Raw genomic sequence first — 8,648 nt, 5'->3', positions numbered from 1 at the left:
TGATTATTCTCAAGTGATGGATAAGGTGAATGGGAGACTGAAAGCCATGTTGGTACGGCAACTGCTGTTCTACAGGCACTACACTGACCAGTGGTAGCAAAATAGGAGCTGAGACTTTTGGCAAAGCTCTTGGTTTACCACTTAATGTACATCCCCTTCCTCAACCTATGGCCATGACATTTAGGTAATGGTTAAAAGAACAACATTACAGATACAAGCAGGTGAAATGAGGATTCTAGTCTATCACAAGTTTTTCTGTATGTCATGTTTTAAGCAGCACACTGAGGAATCCTCCTGAGGAAGATGCTATAAAACAATAAATTGAATTAAATTGAAATTTTGCAAGCATAAGCCAGTTTAAGTTTAAATGCATTGTTATGTCAAACTTTATTAATGTATTTTTTCTAAAATTATATAACATATGATTCAATAACTAAGGGGGGCGCGGTGGCGCAGTGGGTTGGACCGCAGTCCTGCTCTCCGGTGGGTCTGGGGTTCGAGTCCCGCTTGGGGTGCCTTGCGGCGGACTGGCGTCCCGTCCTGGGTGTGTCCCCTCCCCCTCCAGCCTTACGCCTTGTGTTGCCGGGTTAGGCTCCGGTTCCCCGTGACCCCGTATGGGACGAGCGGTTCTGAAAATGTGTGTGTGTGTGATTCAATAACTTTAATAATCCTCATCCTGATGATTTAGGTGCCAAATGGGTACCATATTAAATGCATTCTAAAGCAAGCAGATGCAATCCTCAGTAATACAGTGAAGTACTCCAACATTGTGTGATTTTTGTCTTCACATTGATTTATTTTAAAGCATCTATTTACACTGAAAAAAAATATTTTAGTAGAACAGCTTGACTATAAGGCACATCCCAAAATGTAATGAGTATGTGATGAATAAAAATCTTCCATGTGACTTACAAACGAAACTTAACTGCTTCTCAGAAGTTTATGCAAAAAATCTTACATCTGTAAAAAAAAAAAAAAAAAACTTTAAACAACTTCTTCTTTTTACTTTTACAAACATTTGGGAACCACTGGTGGAATTACATGTTCTGTTCATTTTTTGTTGTGGGCTTTTTGTTCTTTGAAGTGAGCAAACTTAAACACGACATGAAATCAAGAAAGGATCTGGAAGACCAAGAAAAATCTGATAAAACTGCTTGTATCCAAGGCAAAATCCCCACATGACTGAAAAGTACCTTCAGGAAGGTTTAGCTAGTATTGAAGTTGTGGACCAGTCCACTGTGTGGTGTTGCCTGTGCAAACATGATCTGCCTAGAGGAGTCATCAGAAGGAAACCTTATTTCATCACAAAAGTCAATGTCCACTATATAACACTTGGATAAGTTGGAGGTGTTTTGGAAGTGGGGTGCGGTGGCGCAGTGGGTTGGACCACAGTCCTGCTCTCCGGTGGGTCTGGGGTTTGAGTCCTGCTTGGGGTGCCTTGCGACGGACTGGCATCCCGTCCTGGGTGTGCCCCACCCCCGGCCTTATGCCCTGTGTTGCCGGGTAGGCTCCGGTTCCCCGTAGGGGACAAGTGTTTCTGAAAGTGTGTGTTTTGGAACTAAGTGCTGTTGTTGATTAAACAATAACTGAACTCTTGGGGTACAGTCACCAAAGGTACATTTGGGGAAAAGAAGCATTTGGAGAAGATAACACCTTGTCAACTGTTAAGCATGGTGGGAGACTTCCCTGTGCTGGGGTTGTGTGGCAGCCAGTGGTACTGGAAATACTGTGCAGGTAGAGGGAAGAATGGAGTCTAATAACTATCAACAAATCCTGAAAGCTAATATCGAACATTCAGTGGAAAAAAAATCTGAAAACAGAATGAATAAAACAATGATCCAAAATACACCTCAAAATCAACCATGAACTGCCTCTGAAAAATAAAGGATTAAGATTTTGGAATGGTTTTCAGAGTCACCAGACTGGAATATTATTGAAAACCCATGGGTAAATCTTAGACATGCAGTGCATGCAAGATGACCTAAGAATATTTCTCAAAAAGAAATAGCCCAGCAGCACAGGGTGTGGGGCTGGAGGGGGAGGAGACACACCCAGGATGGGAAAAATGGGGGGATTCCTAAAGCAAGAAAGCAGACTGTAACATTTTTAAAAATTTTTTCATTCAGTTAAACTCTGCAAATAAACATTAAAATATACAGAAATTCCTTGTTTAATATGCAGAGGTTGTGTTAATGACATTTCACTTAGTCAATTAAAGCTGTTATTCTGTCCCTTGTGTGGATTGTTGACCTCATCTTATTTTTAAGGTTTACATATATTTTGCCCCCTCCGTGAACCGCCACCTTACCGTGGTGGAGGGGTTTGAGTGCCTGAATGAGTCCAGGAGCTATGTTGTCTGGGGCTATATGCGAGCGCCTGGTGGCCAGGTCTATGCCCACGGGGCCTGGCCGGGCTCAGCACGAAGCCATGACGTGGAGCCGCTCTTAAGTGGGCTCACCACCTGCCGGAGAGATTGTAAGGGGCCGGTGCATTGTGATTTGGGCAGTGGTCGGGGCCAAGTGCCCGGCCGACCCAAACCTCGGGCGCCAACTCTGGCTTTTGGGACTTGGAATGTCACCTCACTGGCGGGGAAGGAGCCTGAGCTGGTGTGGGAAGTTGAGAGATACCGTCTAGATATAGTCGGGCTCACTTCCACTCACAGCTTGGGTTCTGGAACCACTCTTCTCGACCAAGGGTGGACTCTCCACTATTCTGGCGTTGCCCAGGGTGAGAGGCGGCGGGTGGGTGTGGGCTTATTAATAGCCCCCCAGTTTAGCCGTCATGTGTTGGAGTCTACCCCGGTGAATGAGAGGGTCATTTCCTTGCGCCTTCGGGTCAGGGAACGGTCTCTCACTGTTGTTTGTGCTTATGCACGTAGTGGCAGTGTAGAGTACCCGGCCTTCTTGGAGTCCCTGGGGGGCGTGCTGGAAAGCGCTCCCACTGGGGACTCTGTCGTTCTACTGGGGGACTTTAACACCCACGTGGGCAGCGACAGTGACACCTGGAGGGGTGTGACTGGGAGGAACGGCCTCCCTGATCTGAACCCGAGCGGTGAGTTGTTATTGGATTTCTGTGCTAGTCGCGGTTTATCCATAGCGAACACCATGTTCATGCATAAGGGTGTCCATCAGTGCACTTGGCACCAGGACACCCTAGGTCGGAGGTCGATGATCGACTTTGTAGTCGTTTCTTCTGATCTTCGGCCATATGTCTTGGACACTCGGGTGAAGAGAGGGGTTGAGCTGTCAACTGATCACCACCTGGTGGTGAGTTGGATTCGATGGCGGGGGAAAAAGCCGGACAGACCTGGCAGGCCCAAATGCATAGTGAGGGTCTGTTGGGAACGTTTGGCGGAGGCCCCTGTCAGAGAGGTCTTCAACTCCCACCTCCGACAGAGCTTCAACCAGGTCCCGAGGGAGGTGGGGGACATCGAGTCCGAATGGGCTATGTTCCACACCTCCATTGTCGGGGCGGCGGTTCGGAGCTGCGGCAGTAAGGTCTCCGGCGCCTGTCGCGGCGGCAATCCCCGAACACGGTGGTGGACACCGGAAGTAAGGGATGCCGTCAAGCTGAAGAAGGAGTTCTATCGGGCCTGGCTGGCTCATGGGACTCCTGAAGCAGCTGACAGGTACCGACGGGCCAAACGGAGTGCGGCTCTGGCAGTCGCCGCGGCAACAACTCGGGCTTGGGAGGAGTTCGGTGAGGCCATGGAGGAAGACTTTTGGTCGGCCTCAAAGAGATTCTGGCAAACCGTCCGGCGACTCAGAGGGGGGAAGCGGTGTTCCACAAACACTGTTTACAGTGGAAGTGGTGCGCTGCTGACCTCAGCTGAGGATGTCCTCGGGCGGTGGAAGGAGTACTTTGAGGATCTCCTCAATCCCTCCGACACGCCTTCCGTAGAGGAAGCTGAGGCTGGGGACTTGGAGGGGGACTCGTCCATTACCTTGGCTGAAGTTGCTGAGGTAGTCAAAAAACTCCTCGGTGGCAAGGCTCCGGGGGTGGATGAGATCCGCCCCGAGTTTCTCAAGTCTCTGGATGTTGTGGGGCTGTCTTGGCTGACACTCCTCTGCAGCATCACGTGGAGTTCGGGAACGGTGCCTCTGGACTGGCAGACCGGGGTGGTGGTCCCTCTTTTTGAGAAGGGGGACCGGAGGTTGTGTTCCAACTACAGGGGGATCACACTCCTTAGCCTCCCTGGGAAAGTCTATGCCGGGGTACTGGAAAGGAGAATCCGACCGATAGTCGAACCTCGGATTCAAGAGGAGCAATGCGGTTTTCGCCCTGGCCGTGGAACACTGGACCAGCTCTATACCCTCACTAGGGTGTTGGAGGGTTCACTATACCCTCACTAGGGTGTTGGAAGGTTCATGAGAGTTTGCCCAACCAGTCCATATGTGTTTTGTGGACCTGGAGAAGGCATTCGACCGTGTCCCTTGTGGCATCCTGTGGGGAGTACTTCGGGATTATGGGGTTCGGGGCTCATTGCTACGGGCTGTTCGTTCCCTGTATGACCGGAGCAGGAGCTTGGTTCGCATTGCCGGCAGTAAGTCAGACCTGTTCCCGGTGCATGTTGGACTCCGCCAGGGCTGCCCTTTGTCACCGATTCTGTTCATTATCTTCATGGACAGAATTTCTAGGCGCAGCCAGGGAACGGAGGGTGTCTGTTTTGGTGGCCGCAGGATCTCGTCTCTGCTTTTTGCGGACAATGTGGTCCTGTTGGCTTCATCGAATCAAGACTTACAGCATGCACTGGAGAGGTTTGCAGCCAAGTGCGAAGCGGCGGGGATGAGAATCAGCACCTCCAAATCCGAGGCCATGGTTCTCAGTCGGAAAAAGGTGGATTGCCCCCTCCGGGTTAGGGGGAGTTGCTCCCTCAAGCGGAGGAGTTTAAGTTTCTCGGGGTCTTGTTCACGAGTGAGGGAAAAATGGAGCGGCAGGTTGACAGGCGGATCGGTGCGGCGTCCGCAGTAATGCGGTCATTGTACCGGTCTGTTGTGGTGAAGAGGGAGCTGAGTCGTAAGGCGAAGCTCTCAATTTACCGGTCGATCTACGTTCCTACCCTCACCTATGGTCATGAACTTTGGATCATGACCGAAAGAATGAGATCGCGGATACAAGCGGCAGAAATGAGTTTCCTCCGCAGAGTGGCTGGGCGCACCCTTAGGGATAGGGTGAGGAGCTCAGTCACCCGGAAGGAGCTCGGAGTAGAGCCGCTGCTCCTCCGCATTAAGAGGAGCCAGTTGAGGTGGCTCAGGCATCTGTTCCGGATGCCTCCTGGACGCCTCCCTGGGGAGGTGTTCCGGGCTTGTCCCACTGGGAGGAGGCCTCGGGGCAGACCCAGGACACGTTGGAGAGACTATGTCTCCCGGCTGGCCTGGGAACGCCTTGGAGTTTCCCCAGAGGAGCTGGAGGAGGTATGCGGGGAGAGGGAAGTCTGGAGGACTCTGCTCGCACTGCTGCCCCCGCGACCCGGCCCCAGATAAAAGCGGAGGAAGATGGATGGATGGATGGATATATTTTGCATCACATTACTTCTGGCATCTCGATTAGAAACACATGTGAAAACTCTAATGAGAAGAATCTATTTTCATCCTCAGCTTATATATATTGTTGCGTTGTCTGTATCTTGTTCTCTGCCGTATCATAATTGTTTTGAAGATAGTATTTGTGGGTCAACTTTATATGTGGAATACATCGAATGTGCATAAATCATGTTGTTTGAATACTGTGCCATGAGTGTTCATGTTCCGACTGCACAGTGCAGTGACTACATTCACTTCAAAAGACTGCTGTAGAAGATTATTTATTTTGTCCATTTGTTTCAAGTTTCAAGTTTATTGTCATAGGTACAAGTACCATGTACAAGTATCATGAAATTCTTCTTGAATGCTTCTCCACAGACTATGGACAAAGACAAAGACAAAAGAAATACTGCACAAAACAAAACAATGACAATGACAGTGAGTAATGCAATAGCAATAACAATAAATAATGGTAACAGCAATAACAATAATAGCAGTAGATGGCCAGAGAACTCAGAACATGAGAATGAGAATGCTTAGAGTGACAGTATAATCTAACAGTGCGCTTGGAAGGAGCAGTCCAACTCTAGTTACTAAGGTGGCACATTGGTGAGTGTTGTATACTCTTACAGCAGTGGGGTAAAAGCTGTTCCTGTACCTACCAGTGCGGGTTTGAATGGACCTGAGCTGCTTTGCAGATGGCAGAGAAGAGAAAAGTGTCCGTGCAGGGTGACTATGATCTTTCATGATGCGCATTGTCTTTCTGAGGCAGCTTATGGTGTGGGTGTCCTGTACTGCTGGTAGCTGTGTGCCGATGATTTCCTGAGCTGTCTTGACCACCTTCTGCAGGGCTTTCTTGTCCCGCATGGAGCAGCTGCCACACCAGGATGTAATACACCCTGTAAGGACGGACTCCACAGCACACCTGTAGAAAGTGGTGAGGACTGTAATGGACATCCTGGCTTTCTTCAGACGCCTGAGGGAGTGGAGGCATTGATGGGCCTTATTGATGGTTGATGCTGTGTGCTCACTCCATGTGAGTTTAGCAGTGAGGGTGACCCCTAGGAATCTGAAGCTGTTGACCCTCTCTACAATGCCCCCTCCTATGTAGATGGGTGCATGAACAGTGTCCTGTTTCCTGAAGTCAATCACCAGCTCCTTAGTTTTACTGACATTGAGAGACAAGTTGCTGTCCTGGCACCACTCTGCCAGGAGCCTCACTTCCTCTCTGTAGGCCATCTCATCGTTGTTGGTGATCAGAACCACAATGGTGGTATCCTCAGCAAACTTTATGATGGTGTTGGAGCTGTGACTGGCCACACAGTCATGTATGAATAAGGAATACAGCACCGGGCTCAGGATGTTTCCCTGTGGATTGCCAGTGTTGAGGATCAGTGGGGAGGAAGTATTTCTGCCAATTCGCACATGCGGGGGTCTGTTGGTGAGGAAATCCAGGATCCAGTTGCACAATGTGGCACTCAGCTCCAGACCTAGTAGTTTGTGGATCAGCTTGGTTGGGATGACAGTGTTGAAGGGTGTGTGATATTGTGTCTTCAGTGGATCTGTTGTGGTGGTAGGCAAACTGCAGTGGGTCCAAAGTGTCTGGGATGGTGTCCTTAATGTGTCCCAGCACCAGCCTCTCAAAGCATTTCATTGCAATGGGGGTCAATGCCACTGGGCGATAGTCATTAAGGCAGCTCACTTTGTTTTTCTTAGGAACAGGGATAATGGTGATATTTTTGAAACAGGTGGGTACAGCTAAGCTTTTTAAGGAGGTGTTAAATATGTCCGTGAAGACAGCAGCCAGTTGCTCACTGCATGTTTTTAAAACTCATCCTGAAATTCCGTCCGGACCAGCAGCTTTGCGGATGTTGACTTGGCTAAAAGTTTTTCACATTTTTGCACGTGTATACTGAAATGTATGTCCTTTAGTTTTGTTTCACCTTACTTCCAATAAATGCCTGAAGTCTTCTTCTGTCTTGTGTGTTTTGGGGTGCGCAAACTTTTGTACACAATCTAAGTGGACTGTATGTTCACACAGTCTGACTGTTAAACAGGATTATATAAAAGCATTCAATTGTCTGTTTATTGCAGTGCCCTAAAATAGAAACTAAAAATAAAACTATACTTCAGAACTCACTCAATTTTCAGCCTGGCTTATGTGGCTATGTATAATTCTTTTTCATTGTTCTTGTAATGATCACCAGATGCAATCATTTTCCTTTTTTTAATTTTCTTATGTAACTTTTACAATAAATTTACATTATACTCCCATACATCTGATTAGCGTGAAAGAAACAAACAGCATACAAGCCCAGGCCTGTTAAAAATGGTTGTATAAGGTTTCCATCTATGTTATTATTTATTCACTTAGCTGATGCTTTTCCCCAAAGCAACTTATAATGTTTTGTACAGTTATTTACTCATTTATGCAGCAGGATATTCTTTATGTAGCAATTCAGGATAACTACCTTGCTGTTGAGTACTACAGCAGGGATTTGAACCCAGGCGCTTCACCTGCAGGACAGCAGCTCGAATGCTGCACTACCTATACCCCCATATATTCTGTACACATGAATAATGTTGAATGTGTAAATAATCACCAACCCATAATTTAAACAGTATAACCATTCAAATGGGTGACACTGACAACTATACAGTCCCTCTATTACAAGCACAATGAGTAATATATCCATAAACTCCATTGTTCCTGATAATGAGATATTTGTTTTTGGCTGCCTCCTGGAAAACAATAGGCACAAACCAACTTTTGTTTTACAAATGATGCTTGTTTCCACAACTCAGAAAACAATATTCCAATTTTACATTAAAAAATAAAAACAGTATAGGACCTGCTAATTTCATGGTGGAGGGAAAAAAAAAAAACATTTATATTGGATTGAAGAGCAGTTTAAATTACTGATCAAATTCCTTATTCCTCCCAAACTACCACTACAGGAAGCAAGGTGAATTGCTCTAATACCCACCTATATAAATGAGTCATGTGCTGCATGTAACTTCAGAAAATACTGCAAGTATGTGTTAACAAATAATAACAGTAATATTTCCAGTTATTTTCCTTTTGTTTCTTCTTTCATGGATAAATCATATCATTGACTATAGAAG

This window comes from Scleropages formosus, chromosome 1 (assembly GCF_900964775.1).
Source record: "Scleropages formosus chromosome 1, fSclFor1.1, whole genome shotgun sequence".
Lineage (NCBI taxonomy): Eukaryota > Metazoa > Chordata > Actinopteri > Osteoglossiformes > Osteoglossidae > Scleropages > Scleropages formosus.
Note: the sequence above shows the minus strand (reverse complement) of the source record.